The sequence below is a fragment of the Ammospiza nelsoni genome, chromosome 15 (assembly GCF_027579445.1).
Source record: "Ammospiza nelsoni isolate bAmmNel1 chromosome 15, bAmmNel1.pri, whole genome shotgun sequence".
Taxonomy (NCBI): Eukaryota; Metazoa; Chordata; class Aves; order Passeriformes; family Passerellidae; genus Ammospiza; species Ammospiza nelsoni.
Window position 1 is genome coordinate 18,522,463 of NC_080647.1, and position 16,113 is coordinate 18,538,575.

Sequence of the window (16,113 nt, forward strand, 5' to 3'; positions counted from 1 at the left end):
ATATCCACTTTTGGGGTGTTGGATTTTATAACTGAGCCTTTGGAGAAACTTGCATTCCTCACATTATCATTAAAATCAGTTTCCCATGGACTGCAGCACTGTAACTTTCCCTTTCATTTGCTCTAGCTTTATAAAAACCACCCTGCACTCCGGGCTCCCTCATTCCTTGTCCCCTTTCCAGCCATCTCTCCTGCTCTGGGAATTTGTATCTCTAGAAAAACTTCCAGCTCAGTCCCAGCAGCTCTGAGTGGGAATGAGGTTTTAGTGGCATTCACTCCCTGGATCTGAGCTGGCAACACAGCTGAACATTCCCAAATTACCTGTTCTGGTGGAAGGTGGCCCTCACCTTGGCAAGGGTGGCACTGGAGGAGCTTTAAGGTCCCCTCCAACCCAAACCATCCCACAATTCTGGGATATTTAAAGTTGGATTTCCTCAGTAGAGGAAATTCTTTGTGGTCCCAGTGGTCCAGTGTAGGATCAGAGAAGAGTTTGAGTTGGAAGAGACCTTCCAAAGGCCACCTAACCCCCAAAGGCCACCTTACACCTCCCACTATTCCAGGCTGGTCTGACCTGGATTTGGACGTTTTCAGGGGTCCAGGGGCAGCCACAGCTTCTCTGGGAATTTTATTACAGGGCCTGCCCATCCTCAGTGTAAAAACCTTCTTGTATCTGGTCTAAAGGAGCCCTCCTGCAGGTTAACCCACCCTCCCTTGTCCTCAGGGCCTGCTCAGAGCTGTCCCCCACCTTTCCTGTGACCCCCTTCAGGTACAGGAACGTTCCTGGAGCCTTCCCTTCTCCAGCTGAACACTCCCAAAGCTCAGCTTTTCCTCATGGGAGAGGGGCTCCAGCCCTCAGAGCACCTTTGTGGCCTCTTTCCATTAATCCTGAACATTTCCCTGAAGTTCCAGGAATATCTGCAATGCTCCAGGCTCCCCTGGGGTCCCTCAGTGCCTCCTCAGAAATTCCCCTCGCAGGGTTGGGGTGTGGTGAGACTTGGGTGGTTTTTTAATTCTATTTTTTACCACAGCTAATTTGATGAGGTTCCAAGAAAAGGAGCTGAACTCATTTATTCCTGTTGGGAACTTGACAAAAGTTCTCATCTGCTGGCACCAAGGACAAGGGCACCCAGCTCTCAGTGAACCCTGAGCTGAGAGCACTTCAAACCATCCACACATCCTCCAGCAAGGGCTGCAGTGCTCCCAGCTCTGCGTTCTTCAAGCATTTTCCAATCTCCTTGCATTCCTCAAGCTGTGATTTTATTACCACTGGATGTGATTTTCAGAGAGTGACTTTTGATTGTGCCCCTGAGGGAGGCACTGGGAGTGTGCAGATCAGCCCTGCCTGCCCCAGGGCTGCTTTCCTGCCTGCTCTGCCTTCAAATGATGGCAAACCAGATATTAATCCTACCCACTGATATTAATCCTACCCACTGATATTAATCCTATCCACAGATATTAATCCTACCCACTGATATTAATCCTATCCTCAGATATTAATCCTATCCACAGATATTAATCCTACCCACTGATATTAATCCTATCAACATCACATTTGCATTGGTTTCATGCAACTCTTTGTCCATTTCTTTTTCTCCACAACTGATTTTGAAGCTCTTTGGCAGCACTGACAGCACCAGGATGTGGATGGGAGATGAGGGGGAGTGGATTCCTTCTGTCAGGGTCCTCCATTTTCCAGATTACCCAAAGAATTGATCAGGGTACTTAAAAAAAAACAAACAAACCAAACATTTTCCAGCTTCTGGGCATGGATATTCACTGCTTATTTATTCATTTATTTATTCTGTAATAAAATAGTCCTGTTCTCACAGACTAGGCTGTATGATCCATAAATACCCTTGTAAAATAGATTTGTAGCATGTAACAGAATCCCTTAGAATATTCTGTGAAAATTCTTTTTTTGTTGTTGCTGTTGTTGATAGCACTTTCAGAACATTTACATTCTTCATCCTGACATTTTGAAATAGAACATTTTTTCCTACAGAGGTAAGTTTACAGCATCATCACAGTATTATAGCTTGTTTAAAAATACATACAGCAGAACTGGTAATTGCAAGCAAGCTGGAGACTTGAGCAGGGGGCTGGTGGCAACTTCACATGGTTCCTACTTTATAAAACAATGACATTTATTAATATTACATCCATCACTCGGTTAGAAAAGATTACTTAGATGTGCTACTCACAAGAAATCTGTCATTCCTCTGTGACATCACAGGACAGGCTATGGAAATAGAAACACTCTGTGGTATGGGTGGTTTAAAAAGGTGGTTAATTTTAAAAAAGGGGTTTAGGCTGTTTTATCCCTTAGGAATTTCAGTTCCATTAACACTGGATGTCCTTAATCCACTTGGGATGCCACAAGCAGCTCTCAGCACAGCCCTGGTGTGAAGGGAGCACTGAAATGTCACTGAAATGTGGCCCAGGAGCAGCTCTGGGGGAGCGGCCTGGCTGGGAGCCTCTCGCTGCAGCACCCCCAGCACAGCTCAGCCCCCCTGGGTACCCCAAATCTGCCTCTTCACCTTCCAGGGGCTCTGTGAAAGACTGAGAGCAACAGAGTGAAATTTGGAATATTTGAAATACTTAAAATACTGGAAAAATGTACAGAAAATTCTGGTTAAGTTTGAAATGGAGCTAAAAACTCACCCCATTCCAGCCCTGCCATGGCAGGGACACCTCCCACTGTCCCAGGCTGCTCCAGCCTGGCCTTGGGCACTGCCAGGGATCCAGGGAAAGCCACAGCTGCTCTGGGCACCTGTGCCAGGGCCTGCCCACCCTGCCAGGCACTGCCAGTTTGCCCAGCAAGGATTAAAATGACAGAAGAGATTAAAAATACATCATTGCATTGGTTTTACTTTGCACAAATGAGACTAAATGTATAAATATATATATATATATGTATAATAAAGCTGTAGGAAATCTCCAAACTGCTAACAACTCTTAGAAATGAGATAAAACAAGGATGTGTTTGCTTGGAAATCCCAAATTTGCAGTTCTCTCATTATTTTCATTTTCGGTAATTCAAGAGTCCTTCATGGTGGATCCTGGTTTACTCTTTTTATGAAACAAGTTCAGGTGTGCTTTGGCAAATGCTCTTTTCTTGGTCTCTCTGATACTCCTCTTGTGCTTTCTGCAGTCTTCTCCCTCTGAGTTTCCACTTGTGGAAGCAGTAGGTGACGAGGGACGTCATGACCAGGGAGAAGAGGATGACCAGCACCACGATGAGGGCGATGGTGGACGAGAGGGAGCCCTGCAGCTGCTCGCTCTCCGTGTCCCCGGTGGAGTTCACAGCAGCAAAGTTCTCATACTCTGCTGGGGCCACAAGGGCAGCTCCAGGAGCCTCCCTCAGCTTGGGCCTCATTGGGACTCGGGAGTGTTCTCAGGATCCTGGAGAAGCAGATTTAGGAGTGCCCTGTCACATCCAGGAGCCACCTCTGGGTGCTGCAGGCATGGGGGACACTCAGCAGTGGAGAGCAGGAGCTGCAGCCTTCAGCACAGGTCAGCTTTATCTCAGGTGGGTCAGTTTTATCCCAGTTTTATCCCAGGTGGGTCAGCTCTATCCCAACTTTATATCCCAGCTTTCTCCCTGATTTGGGTCAAGAATGTGCTGCTTTCTTCATCAGCTCAGCCAGCTGCCAGTTTGGGAATCCTTGTTTTCTGCAAGAGATAATTGGAGAAAATCCAATCAGTTTTCTGCTGAGGCAGAGCTTGTCCTGGGGCTGAAAGCAAACCAAGTGCTGCAACAAGTGTAACTTTCTATCAGAGGAATTGTTTCAGTGGAAGATTTTTTTTCTTTCCCAAAATGTTCCCAGAAGAGAGGGAAATCAAAGGCCTGTTTTGTACGTTACCCACAGTAACAAAATCAGCTGCAAATGGGAGTTCTGACATTAATGAAGGGGTTTCATTTCCCCTCTTCTATGTATCTGCTCTTGGATTGGGCTGGAGTTTGGGGTTAAATCCTCTGGAGTTTTAGTTATAGTGGGACTGAGGAGGTTTCCACACTGATGGCAAATCTGGGATCAGGAGAAAGGTCCTGGGTGAAAAACCACCCGGATTAGTGGAGAGGTGAGCTCCCCTACAGGCACTGAGCTGTAAACTGAATTTAAGCCCCCCTCCCTTCCACAGTTCTGCTGGAATTTCAGAGACTTTTAAATCATTTGCCTTTGATATGAGCTGTGTGTGACAAATCCTAAAAAATTCACTCATCTGAGCAGTTATGAAGCCCAAAGCTGCTCTGCCCTCCCCATCCCCTCCCTGATCCAAATCCCATTTTGGAGTTAAACCTGAGGAACGAGGCTGCTCTGCTCTGCATTCCCATTTCCAGTCGGGACAGGGGGATTTGCCTCGGGATATTTTCCTCTGAGGAGCTGTAAGCACGTTCAGGGCTATTTATTTCAAGAAACAGCTTGCTCCAAACCCCCTCCACCCTCCTCCCAAATGCTTGGAGGCCAAAATTAGGTTTCAGAGATCTTGGAGCATCATTGTTTGGAGATGCTGTGTTTGATAGGATGCAGTTCATCCTCTTTATAGAAATAAAGTTCATCCCACTCAGGCTCACAGAGAACCGAGGGTCTCTTTTCCTAATTAACAGCACGTTCTGATTAGTAATAACCACTGTTTATATAGCTCAGCATTCTGTTGGTGCTAAAAGATGTAAATAACAGTTCCTGCCAGTTTGGAACAATATGCTCACAGAGTCAGAAATGGGGATTTTCAAGGGAGTTCAGAACTCAGATTTTGCTGAGGGAGAGCTGAAGGAAAGCTCATTTCACAGGAGGGACCCAGAGGCCCACCTTTGATGAATGTCTACAAGGGGCTCTGCTGGCAAGCCATGCATCAGGAGGGGTGACAACAGAACATTGCAGTGCTCCCTGTGTGTTCAACATCTCTCTCAAGCAGAAAGGAACGGCAATAAAAGCACTTGAGGAGCTGAGAAATGCTCTCTGATTTATGGAGCAGCCAAGTTCCCACCTGGCCAGGGAAATCCAGACTGGGGAATGTCTCAGCACAGGGGGAATCTGATCTTGTCACACTTGCCTTGGCCTGGGTCTCATCTCATCTGTGCCCACAGCTCTCGGGTTCCTGGGGAGGAGAGAACAGAACACAAAGTCACCATGGGGCTGGCTCTGTGCTGCTCCAGAGGGGCAGGGTGAGTTTGTCACTGCCCCACCAGGGCAGGAGGTGACATCCAAACCAAACCAGGAAAGCTTTTAAATCCCAGATCTGCAAAGCTCTGCTTGGGCTCGGCTCCATCTGGGGAAGGAAAGGGCAATTCTGGGTAAATCCCTTGGGAACAGCCCCTGAGGGCTCTGCTGGTGCTGTGCTGTGACCTTGGAGTGACAGTGACCAAACCTGGGGCTCACAGCAGGGCCACCTCTGCCCCTGTGGGTGACAGCAGGGCCAGCACAGCCCCTGTGGGTGACACAGCAGTGCCACCTCTGCTCCCATGGGTGACATAGTAATGCCACCTCTGCTCCTGTGGGTCACAGCAGTGCCACCTCTGCTGCCTGAGGGCCAGGAATGCTCCTTGCTGCTGCTCAGGGAAGGATTGGGGACCCAGACTGGAGAGCAATGGTGACAGACCCCAAAAGTGCCATGCATGGCTGGAGGCTGGGCTGGTGTGGACACAGGCAGGAGCAGGGCCCAGGAAGAGGCTCCTCCTGTGGGCAGGGCAGGGGGGTGGCACAGGGCTGGGGGAGCTGCCCCTGGCACAGAGCAGCCTGGCAGGGCCAGCAGAGGGGCTGGGCTCCTCTCCAGAGCACAGGAACACGGTGGGGTTCAGGGGTTCAGCCCTTGGGAACCTCAGCTCAGCTACCATCCCACCCTCTGGAATCTCACTGGCACACCATGGGTAGTCAAATTTCTGAAAAATCTCTTGGCCCAGAATTTGGGAAGCTGGGAGGCCTCAGAGGAAAAGGAAAACAATTCTTGTCTCATTTGCTTCTCCTGTGTTGAGCTCATGTGCAATGTGGTTGGGGATTGTTTACCCACAGGTGATTGTTCCATTGGTTTCGTGTGAGTTGTTTTCACTCTTTGGCCAATCAGGGCCAAGCTGTGTCAGGGCTCTGGAAGGAGTCACAAGTTTTCATTATTATCCTTTGAGCCTTCTGTCTGTATCCTTTCTGTATTCTTTAGTCTAGTTTAGTATAGCATTCTTTAATATAATATAGAATCATAATATAATAAATGAGCCTTCTAAGAACACAGACTCAGATTCATCATTCCTTCCTCCATCTGGGAACCCAGAAATACAAGGGGCAGCACATCCTCAGGAGGCACTTCCCATTTAAATCCCCCAAACCTCCTCCTCTCCCAGGCTTCAGCTGAATTCCAGCAGCAGAGAATAAATAAAGCTGAGATTGTTTGCTTGGCTTTGTGTGAGTCATAAGCCTTCAGTGGCTTTGGCCTGAGCACTGCAAACATTGCAATCAGGAGCTCAGGGCTGGGCACATTTAATTCCCATTAAAATATATTACAAAGATTCAAGTATTGACAAAAATAATGTTATTTTTTTAAATCTGGAAATATGTTAGAATAAACTTCTTGTGCAAGTACATTAGAATATCTGGAAGTTGAATTCATTTTTAAAGCTTTTAATGAACTAATCCTGTTTTACTCTGGGACTTACACAAGCTCAGGCTCTTGGTGTAGCACGTCCTTGCTTTGGGATGGACCTTCCTGCCCTGGCTCATGTTCCCTTGTCTTTTTTAGCAAGTTATAAAGTAAAGTACAACTCAGTACAAGATGGGGAAGACAAAATCTGCTCCTTGATTTGCAATATCCTTAGGACAGGCACTGTCTTCCCTTTGTTCTCCAAGTCTGACCTTTGAGAACCTCAGAGAGAAATAGATTTTTGAGGTTCTTTTACAGTTTTTGAGGGTGGAAAGTAAGAGAGGCTTGGAAGAGATTTGTGTGAGAGGAACAAAGGAAATGACAGTAAAAAAAGGCAGTGTCTCAAGATGAATTCAGGTTATTGGCATCTGTCAAATACTGAATTACTGAAAAGAGATAAGAATGTTCATCAACAGCTTTTTGATTTCCCTGGGAGTCCTCCCTTTCATTAGGGCAAACCTTGCCTCTGTTTGCCAGACATGGCAACAATGATGTTATCAGTGTTGCAGTCAAGACAGAAATGACAATTTGCACTGTGTTCCCCAAAATAAATAAATTTAAAAATCCAAATAATGTGTGGAAGAGCAGACTTAAGTTTTACTGGACACGGTTTGGGGCTTCTATGTAGTTGGAGGAGTCTGGTTTTGATTTCAGTCTGAGTGGCTGAGTTCAGTGAATGTCTGGGAATTTCAGGTTTATTGGAGGGATGAAGGGCAGGAATCCCAGTGAGATCCCAGTGAGCAGCTGCAGCTCCAAAGGGAAAAGCTGATGGCACATCCCTGACCCTGGGATAACTCAGGTTTATTGGAAGGATGAAGGGCAGGAATCCAGTGAGCTGCTGCAGCTGATGGCACATCCCTGACCCTGGGATAACTCACACCTCCTGATGGGGCTGATCAGGACATCAAACCTGGGGAAAAGGAACAGCCCTGCTCTAAAGGAACACAAAAACAGCTTCCAAAGGAGAGGTGAGTGCCCTGAAACCACAAACCCTCCTTGAGAGCTGATAGAAAAAATCTCTTTGACAGCAGGAGAGCCTTGGGTTCTGTCTTTGTTCTCACCTCCTCATCCTCCCCTCACTGTGCTCTTCCCACTGTTGAATTACTCCCTTCATTTATGTAACCCTAAATATATATTGATTTTTGAACATAGTTTCAGGCTTGCTTTCTTCCCTTTTGCCTTCAGCTTCCTTGTAAATCTCCCCCGCAGCCTTTCAAATTGCCTCTTCCATTTTAATTGCATTAGGGAAGAATGCAGCTCCTCTCTCTGCATTTGCATCTTTTTGATGTGAAAACATTGGGATGAAAGGTGTCCCTCATGCTTCAACCTGGGCTGGAAAGGGCCCTTTCTCCTCCTCCCCCTGAGCTGGAGACATCAACTCCAGCACTTGTGCTCAGATAAAAGGGAGTGGGAGCAGTGGGAGGGGAACAAGGAGGAGGAAGGGATGGGAGAAGGCAGAAAACGCTTGGAAAAACACAGGGAGATGTTTCAGCCTTGCTGCATCTTCTATAAACTCATAGGAACAGAAGGCCAGGCTTTGAGAGTGTTTAAAATAGGCCCATAAATATATATGTATTTAATTTTGGATGGTTACATTCTTTTTGAAATCTGCAGGTTTCAAGTGTCCAAAGTGCTGCTGAGTTTAATTCCTGGGGGGTTCTGTGTCCTTTGGGGTGTGTGCTGCTCCCAGGCACTGCATCTGTAGGGTCACCAGGTTTGTGGGTGTTCAACACCACAGATTCCCCTGCAAAGCCCTCACATTAAACCTCTTTGTGCCTCTTTCTTCTGCAGCATTAATCTCCAAAGAGGAACCAAGATCTGGGTTCAGTTTTTCCAAGTGGTCACCCCTAGGATTATTTGCACAATTCCCTTGGGATTGCCCCAGTGCCAGAGCTGGCACCTTAGAGAAGGGCTGGAGCAGGCCAATTAACCTTTTAATTAAGTTAATTAGTAAACTCCAGCCCTGCTTTTACCCCAGTGAACCGAAATCTCTGCTCTCCTTTGCTGTTCAGGTGCTCGGCCTTTGTTATTCCTGAAGAAGAGGAAAAGGCTGGGAGGTTTGGGATCTCTCATTCCAGATCCACGAGCCAGTGGAAAGATGTGTGCCTATAAAAGGATCAGTGTCTGGTGGGATCCTCATTCTCCCTGGGCTGGGAGAACTCTGTGCACAACAAAACCAGGAAATTTCAGAGCAGAACCTGATCCCATCTTCCCTCTGTTTGGAGGATCCTGAGCAAAACCACCCCTGGAGATTTCTGGGATCCAGAGAACTCCATTTTTGGGAGCTGCTGTGGGCAGGGGCTGTGCTAGCAGGGCCATAAATGTAATTTATGGCTGTGCTCAGCAGTACCATCAATGTAAGGTGCTGCTTTCCTGGGGTTTGTTTCACAGAGGACCCACGTGAGTAATTCTGGTTTTCATTTTAGTCCAGTAATCCTTGAAGTGGAGATTAATTAAAGCCACAGGTGTGCCTGGCTTTAGGCTCTCTCTCAAGCTGATCTCCATCCCACTGATTTTACTGGTGACCTCTGATAGTTTAATGTGTTAATTTAGCCTAAGTGTGATCTGATAAACAGCAGCAGCTTTGAGGGTGTGATCACAGCCTCCTTCTCACTGCCTGCCTTGGCAAATCTCAGCTTTGCTCTGTGCAAAGTCCAAATCCCTCTGGAATGGTTCCTGTTCCAGGAGCAAACTGCACCCCAGCCATGGGCAGACTGAACATTTGATGGATTCCCTCCCTAAAGCAGGGAATTATTATTATTATTATTATTATTATTATTATTATTATTATTATTATTATTATTATTATTATTATTATTATTATTATTATTATTATTATTATTTCTCTAGGAAAGGGTTTGGTTTTTCCCCCTTTTAAGCTTGGAGAACAGTGCTGTATCCAGGTGTTTTCTTCCAAAGAGGCTTCACTCCTTTTAAAAGCTCTGCTGGGTTGTTTTTCTCCAAGCACCCCAATTCCTGCTTTTGGAGGGTGGATTTTCCTGCTCAGCTCAAGAGCACACCCTGCAAAATGGGGATTCTTTGTCCCTTTGAGATGATATTTTTTGGTTCACTCACTGCTGATTTGCTTCAGACTCATTTTTTTATGCTGCTGTTCCCCTCCCAAACCAGGGGCAGCTCCATCCTGTGATGGCAGAGGCAGCCTGGGAATTTCCCCTTGGCCCATGATTTAGAATTTATTCTGTGCAAACACAAACCCTGGGGTGAGCAGTCTCCAAACCTGCACTGAGCTTAAATTGCACAGTGATATTTTGTTTCCCATTTGCTGCTTTTAAGCTCAGTTTGCCCCAAAGTTCCAGGATTTTGGAGCCAGGACAAGAAGTGCAGGTAGAGGTGGATGATTAATGGTTGAGTCAGAAGGAAAATGGAAACTAAAGCTGTTTAGAGCTGAACTCAAATGAAAACCCCAAACCCAAGAACCCCCATAAAATACAACCAGGGCCAACAAATCGCCTTTTGTTCAATTCTCATTTTGTGAGAATTCTCATTTGGTGCAGGTGAAGGAGGGATTTCATTCTGGCCTAATTGTGAAGGGATGAACAAATCAGATCTGGGTTTGCATCCCCCTCCCTATTCAATCTCTCCTTTCCCATTTTCTCCTGCCCTACCAGGAGCAAGGAAATCTATTACAGCTGGGACACTGCAGCCTTCCTCTTGGATCTAAAATCTGACTGAAACTCCTGCAGGAATAGATTTCTTTTAAAAAATATTGCAAAAGAGCCAGAGATTGTTTGAACGTTCCAGTTTTTGTCCATCTCCTTTCAAAGGGAAATTCTCCTGCTCTTGATGAACAGGCCCAGTCTGGGACTGCAATAAATTCACTGCTCAGGGAATTTCACCTTTAAATTGTGCAGGGAAAGAAGAAGTTAAAGGGTGTGGGAGGGAGCAGGGGCTGGGAGGGGGAGTGATGAGTGTCAGTTTAGAGGCAGCTACTTTGTCTGTACATTTCTGGAATGAAATCACATTTCTTTTCCCACAGCACAGACTGGGCACAGTTTCTGTGGGATTTGGGAGCTGCAGGTGAGCAGGAGCTGCTGCCCAGCTGTGCCCAGCTGTGTGCCCAGCTGTGTGCCCAGCTGCAGCCCGGGGAGCTGAGCTGGTGAGCAAGGAATGGAGCCTGGAGCATCCCGTGCTGCCAGCACTGCCCCTCCTCTGGGCTGCCAACCCCATTCCAGCCGGGAAAAGCCCCGGTGTGGGCTCAGGAATGGTGGGGATGGCAGCACTGCCAGGCTGGGAGGGCACGGGCACCCCAGGGCACAGCTCGGGGGCGGGAGGAGGGATGGGGGGCTCAGGGATGGAGAGCAGGGCAGGGGTGCCCAGGGGTGCCCGGCACAGCTCTGGGAGCGGGGATGCAGCTCGGGCAGGAGGGGCACCCAGCCCAGAGGGGCACACCTGGGCAGGAGGAGCAGAAGGGGCACACCTGGCACACCTGGGCAGGAGGAGCAGAAGGGTGTCCTAGAGGGGCACACCTGGGCAGGAGCAGGAGGGGCAGACCTGGCACAGGAGCAGGAGCCCGGTGGGGACAGGGAGCAGCCTGGGCTGGGGGCAGCGGGTGGGCAGGGCAGCCCGAGAGCCTGCCAGGGACCGTGCCAGTCGCGGGTACCATGCCGTGCCAGTCTGGCCCCTGGCTGTCCTGGTGCCGCGCCGTGCCAGCCTCACAGCCCAGGTATCACCGTGCCGTGCCAGTCTTGCACGCAGGTACCTCAGTGCCGTGCCAAGCAGGTACCGCGCTGCCCAGTGCCGTGCCATGCCGCGCCAGCCTGCCCCAGTACCGTGCCGTGCCATTCACCGGCACACCGATCCCACGCTGCCCGGTGCTGTGCCGCGCCAACCCAGTGCCAGCCTTGCACACGGGATCACGGTGCCGTGCCAGCCGTGCCAGCCGTGTCCCCGCGGGCTGCGGGGCCGGGATGCAGCGGAGCATCCCCGGGCTGTGCCGCAGGCGCTGCCCGCGCCCCGCGATCGCCGCCGCTCCCCGGGAATCCCCGCATCCCTCCGGGCACGGCACGGGGCCGGGGCTGGGGCTGGTTGGGCATCGCCCCGCGGCCCCTGCCCTCCGTCCCTCCGTCCCTCTGTCCGTCCAGCACAAAGCAGCCGCCGCAGCCGCTCACTCACCTGCTCCGGCCGCGTCCTCCGGCTGCGGGGCTGAGCGCGGCTGCAGCCCGGGCAGGGAGCCCCGAGCTAGGCAGGATTCCCCGGCAGCGAGCAGGGAGCCCCGGATCCCCGGGAGCCCCGATCCCCCCGGTGTCCCCGAGCCGGCGCTGCCGCAGCCGCAGCGAGCCCGGAGCTCCGCACACCCCCTCGGCAGCACCATCTGAGCCCGGCCGAATTTGTCAACTTTATTTAGGGGGAAGAATGGATCACATGGGAGCCTCACCGAGCGGGGAGGAGCGTGCGGTGCGGAATCAGGTCACCGCCAGAGAGCCGAGCCAGCCACGGCCACCGGCACAGAGCCGAGACAAAGGCAGGGAGCAGCCGGGAATTCGGCGGCTTTCTCCCCTTCTCTGCCCATTGAACACGGAAATTTCCCGCTCCTTTCATCAGGTGAGCTTTCCTAATCAAGAAGGAAATAGCAATGTGAAAGGGATGTGTTCAGCTCCCGAGCGCTTTCGAGCACATCCATCCTGTCGGGCATTTCTCAGCCTTTTCTTTGCCCGTTTCTGAGCACATCCATCCTGTCGAGCGTTTCTCAGCCTTTTCTTTGCCCGTTTCTGGCTGCATGGATCCAGCCCCAGAGAAATTGATGCTGCACCCATTCCCGAGCCCCACATCCAACAGCCCAGGTGGAACATCCACCTCTGTCTCAAATCTGCATCTCTCTGTCTTTAATTTGCATCTCCTGCTCAGACAAAGGCTGGAGCTGCTGCTGATCCCTGCTGCCCCACGGGCTGAGGAATCCTTGGGCTCCTCCAGTCCCTTTCCTGCTATTTCTCACTAATTAATGGCCAGCAAATTTGAGCCCTGTGTGACTTTTAATACTTTAATACCATTGTTTATTCCATCAGCACACACTCCCAAAGAGCTGCCATGGGTTTGGGTTATTCAGAGGCCAGAATTCAAGTGTGGATCCCTAAATACACACGGATCTTGTGAAGGAGTGGGCCTGACTTTTATAGGTGCTAAGCAACTGTTCTGGTGCATTTCCATCTGCCTCGAAGTCACATCCCACCCTCTCCACCTTCCTCATGTCCACGCTCTGAGACAGAAATGAGCTGTGCAGAGTAGGCTGGCTCCTTCCTCTGCTGCCAGCAGCTTTCTGCCCAAAGGAAACTCCATCCTGCCCCACAGAAAATCCATCCTGGAGCAGGACACCGATGGAGGGAGCTGGGAACAAGGGGAATTGCCACTGATGTGTCCTGGGAGGGTAAAAACCCAAGGGAGGGCGAATGCTGCAGCCAAAAATGGCTCGAGCAGCCATGGAACAAGTGGCAGCTGCCTACAGAGGGACTTTCCTTCCTCCAGCTTGCAGAAAATGATCCAGCCTTGGCACTTAAAGGCTGGAACAGTCAAAATGTTGATTCTTGGCAACTTCTTAATGAAGCCTCTGGATTAGAGAGGATGTAAATGAGGATGTCACACCAGGAAAACAATCCTCACATCAGAGAGCACCAAAGGCAAAGCTGAGTCCCTCGGTGGGCACTGCAGCCCTGGTTGGAGCAGAACTCCCCATTCCTTGCTTTCCTCTCCCAGAAAAGGGGGAAGCTGACCCAGGCTCTGTTTCCAGAGGCTCCAGGGAGAATTCAGGGAGGGAAAATGCTGGAGGGAGAATTCAGCCCCAGCTGGTTCTTTGGAGGGCAAATAAAGAGTGCAGGGAGCTCTCTGCAGCTTTGCTCCTGCACAGCCCCAGCCTGGGCCTGGCACAGGGAAATTGGGGTGCCTGGGCTTGGAAATGGGGATGTGAGTTCTATTTAAATCTGTCAGAGCTGGGGCAGTTCCCTGCTGTCCATGGGCAGTTTTTCCTTTCTCTCTCCCACACCAACCCTCCCTGCAGGAGATCTCTGCTGTCCATGGCCACTGAGTGTCCCTGCAGGGCTGATCCAATGCCAGCATCCCATGGGGAGCTGCTCCGCCCACGGGAGGAGCCAAGCATTCCTACCTGGGCACAATCTGAGCCTGGCACAGCACAGCAGCCTTTGCCCCCTGCATTGCCAGAGGAGCAGCTTTCTGCTGCCCTGCATGGCCAGAGGGAGCCCAGGCCCATCTGCAGCAGCCCTGGAGCTGCAGAGGAAAACTCCCCCCTTGTGCAGGATCCCTGCTGCAGCAGAGCCACAGCTGGCACTGCAGGAGGGCTGAGCCCCCCTGGCATGGGGCTGGGACACCGCCCTGGCACACAGGGGACAGGGACTGCTCTCACTCTGGCAGTGGTTTTATTATTACTGATTTTTATCTTTATTTTTCCTAATAAAGAACTGTTATTCCTACTCCCATATCTTTGCCTGAGAGCCCCTTAATTTCAAAACAATAACAATTCAAAGGGAGGGGTTTCACAGTTTACATTTCCCATTTCAAGGGAGGCTCCTGCCTTCCTCAGCACACACCTGGCTTCTCAAACAGGGAGATTTCCCTGGGGTTGGGACCTGGGGGCTGAGCTTGGTGTGCAGCTTCCTTTGGCCTGGATTTCAAGGATCCATCCCTGTGCACAGCTGTTCCAGCTGTTTGGGGTTAATTTGTGACAATCTCTCTGCATTGCCAGGCAGGAGGGGACCTGCCAAAGGCTCTCCCAGCCCTGGTCACCCTTTATTTATATCTCATCCCCAAGTTCTTCCTTCCTCACCAACTGAAGTTTTCTGCACTTCATGAAACTTTCCTTTTATATTTTTATACCCTGCTGCTTGCTGAAGTGTCTGATGTCAAGTGAAAATCTATACATAACGTGTGTCTAAATGCATATTTATATAAATTCACCCAAATACATATGCAAAGACCTGGGAATGCAAATTCCTCCCTGTTTGCATTGGTGCAAGGGGAGTTTTTCCTCTGGTTTTATTACATTTCACCCTCCCCAACACTTTGCCAATGAGCTAAGCCCATAAGGAATGTCTGAAAAGATTCTAATATATTTTTATGCTACATTTAAGCTTTTCTTCAAATGCTTGCTCTTAATCCTCTATGACTAATCCACTCACATTCCTCACACTATCAGATCTCCACTTCCTGAATCTCCTCTATTTAAGGCTTGCCACAGGTCAGGAATTGCATCAATAATCTGCAGATTGTGGCTCTCAGGGAGTGTTGGCCAGGGACAGGGACAGGGTTGATATGGCACAGCTCTGCCTCCTCCAAAATTTAAAATTCCCAGAAAATTGGGAAAACCTTGATTTCAGTAAGAGTTGAGGATGGAATTCTGGGCTGTGAGGGTGGGGAGGCCCTGAAATGGAATTCCCAGAGGAGCTGTGGCCGCCCTGGATCCCTGGAAGTGTCCAAGGCCAGGTTAGAGCACCCTGGGACAGTGGAAGTGTCCCTGGGTACAGGTGGGTGGCCCCAGGAGAGGATTCCCAGTTGTTGGTTTCTCTGGGTCTGGATTGAAGGCACTTGAGGAGGTAGTTCATGTTCAGACTCAGGTGTTTATTATCTCTTATAGTTCATGTTCAGATTCAGGTGTTTATTATTTCTTATCAGTAAAACAGCCTCACAACCATGAGTTCAGCAGCTTTTCATTAGAAGGCACAAAATGGCCAACAATCTCTTGTTACAAGGTCTTTTAAGACTAAACTATCCAATTAAGAACTGACACCTGGATTATTTCCCCTTTTAACCCAATAACTGATCCCTGGAAGCCCACAATGAGGACTTTTCTGCCCAATTACAAAATGCCACCCAAACCCATGGAGAAGGAGGAAGAAAAAGCATGAAGAAGAAGCCCAGGATGACACCCTGTGGCCCCCATCTTGCTTCCATCCACAACACACTAAAAATCCCAAAACCTCAATTTCACACCAAGTGATACACCTGCACTGCTCTCTATAATCTATTTCACACTTTAGTGGATTCCAGTCTATCTTGAAGTCTGGGAAACTTTCTCCATGAATGAGGGTCAGAGTCAGTGCTGCCCTGGGGGTCAGGGCACCCCAGAGCAGACACAGAAATAGTCCCTGTGGTGCTCTGGGTTTTCACACCCAGGGAAATGTTGTTTTTCCATGTCCATGCTGCTGTCAAGGTGCTCTTCTCATGCAGAGATTGGAGCAGGTTCCTCACCTTTAATGGTCCCAGCTCCTCTTGGAGCAGAGAGTCAGGAATGTGGCTTTTCCTATTCCCAACTGAGCAGGGAGGCAGTAAAACCAGAATTATTCAAAGCAAAGTTTCCCATCAACACCAGACCATCAAATTCCTCCTCACTGGATGAAGTTATAAATATTGACTGCAGGGGAAGAGCAAAATTTAGAGGCAAACAGAGTGAAATGAAAGCTCATCATGCAGAAAGTTTGAGCGGGGTTGTTGTTCCCTTCCATCCTAGTGGAAGGATTGGCTT

The 16,113-nt window shown here is 49.5% G+C and overlaps 1 long non-coding RNA gene across 1 annotated transcript; it reads right to left on the bottom strand.

The window, feature by feature from the left end:
* Positions 1–1,747: 1,747 nt before the first annotated feature.
* On the bottom strand, positions 1,748–11,963 carry LOC132080021 (uncharacterized). The gene is made up of 3 exons (XR_009419487.1): positions 11,760–11,963; positions 4,986–5,096; positions 1,748–3,671 (listed from the first exon to the last, which is right to left on the bottom strand). It is a non-coding gene; the product is annotated as an uncharacterized LOC132080021 (long non-coding RNA).
* Between the last annotated feature and the right edge of the window lie 4,150 nt (positions 11,964–16,113).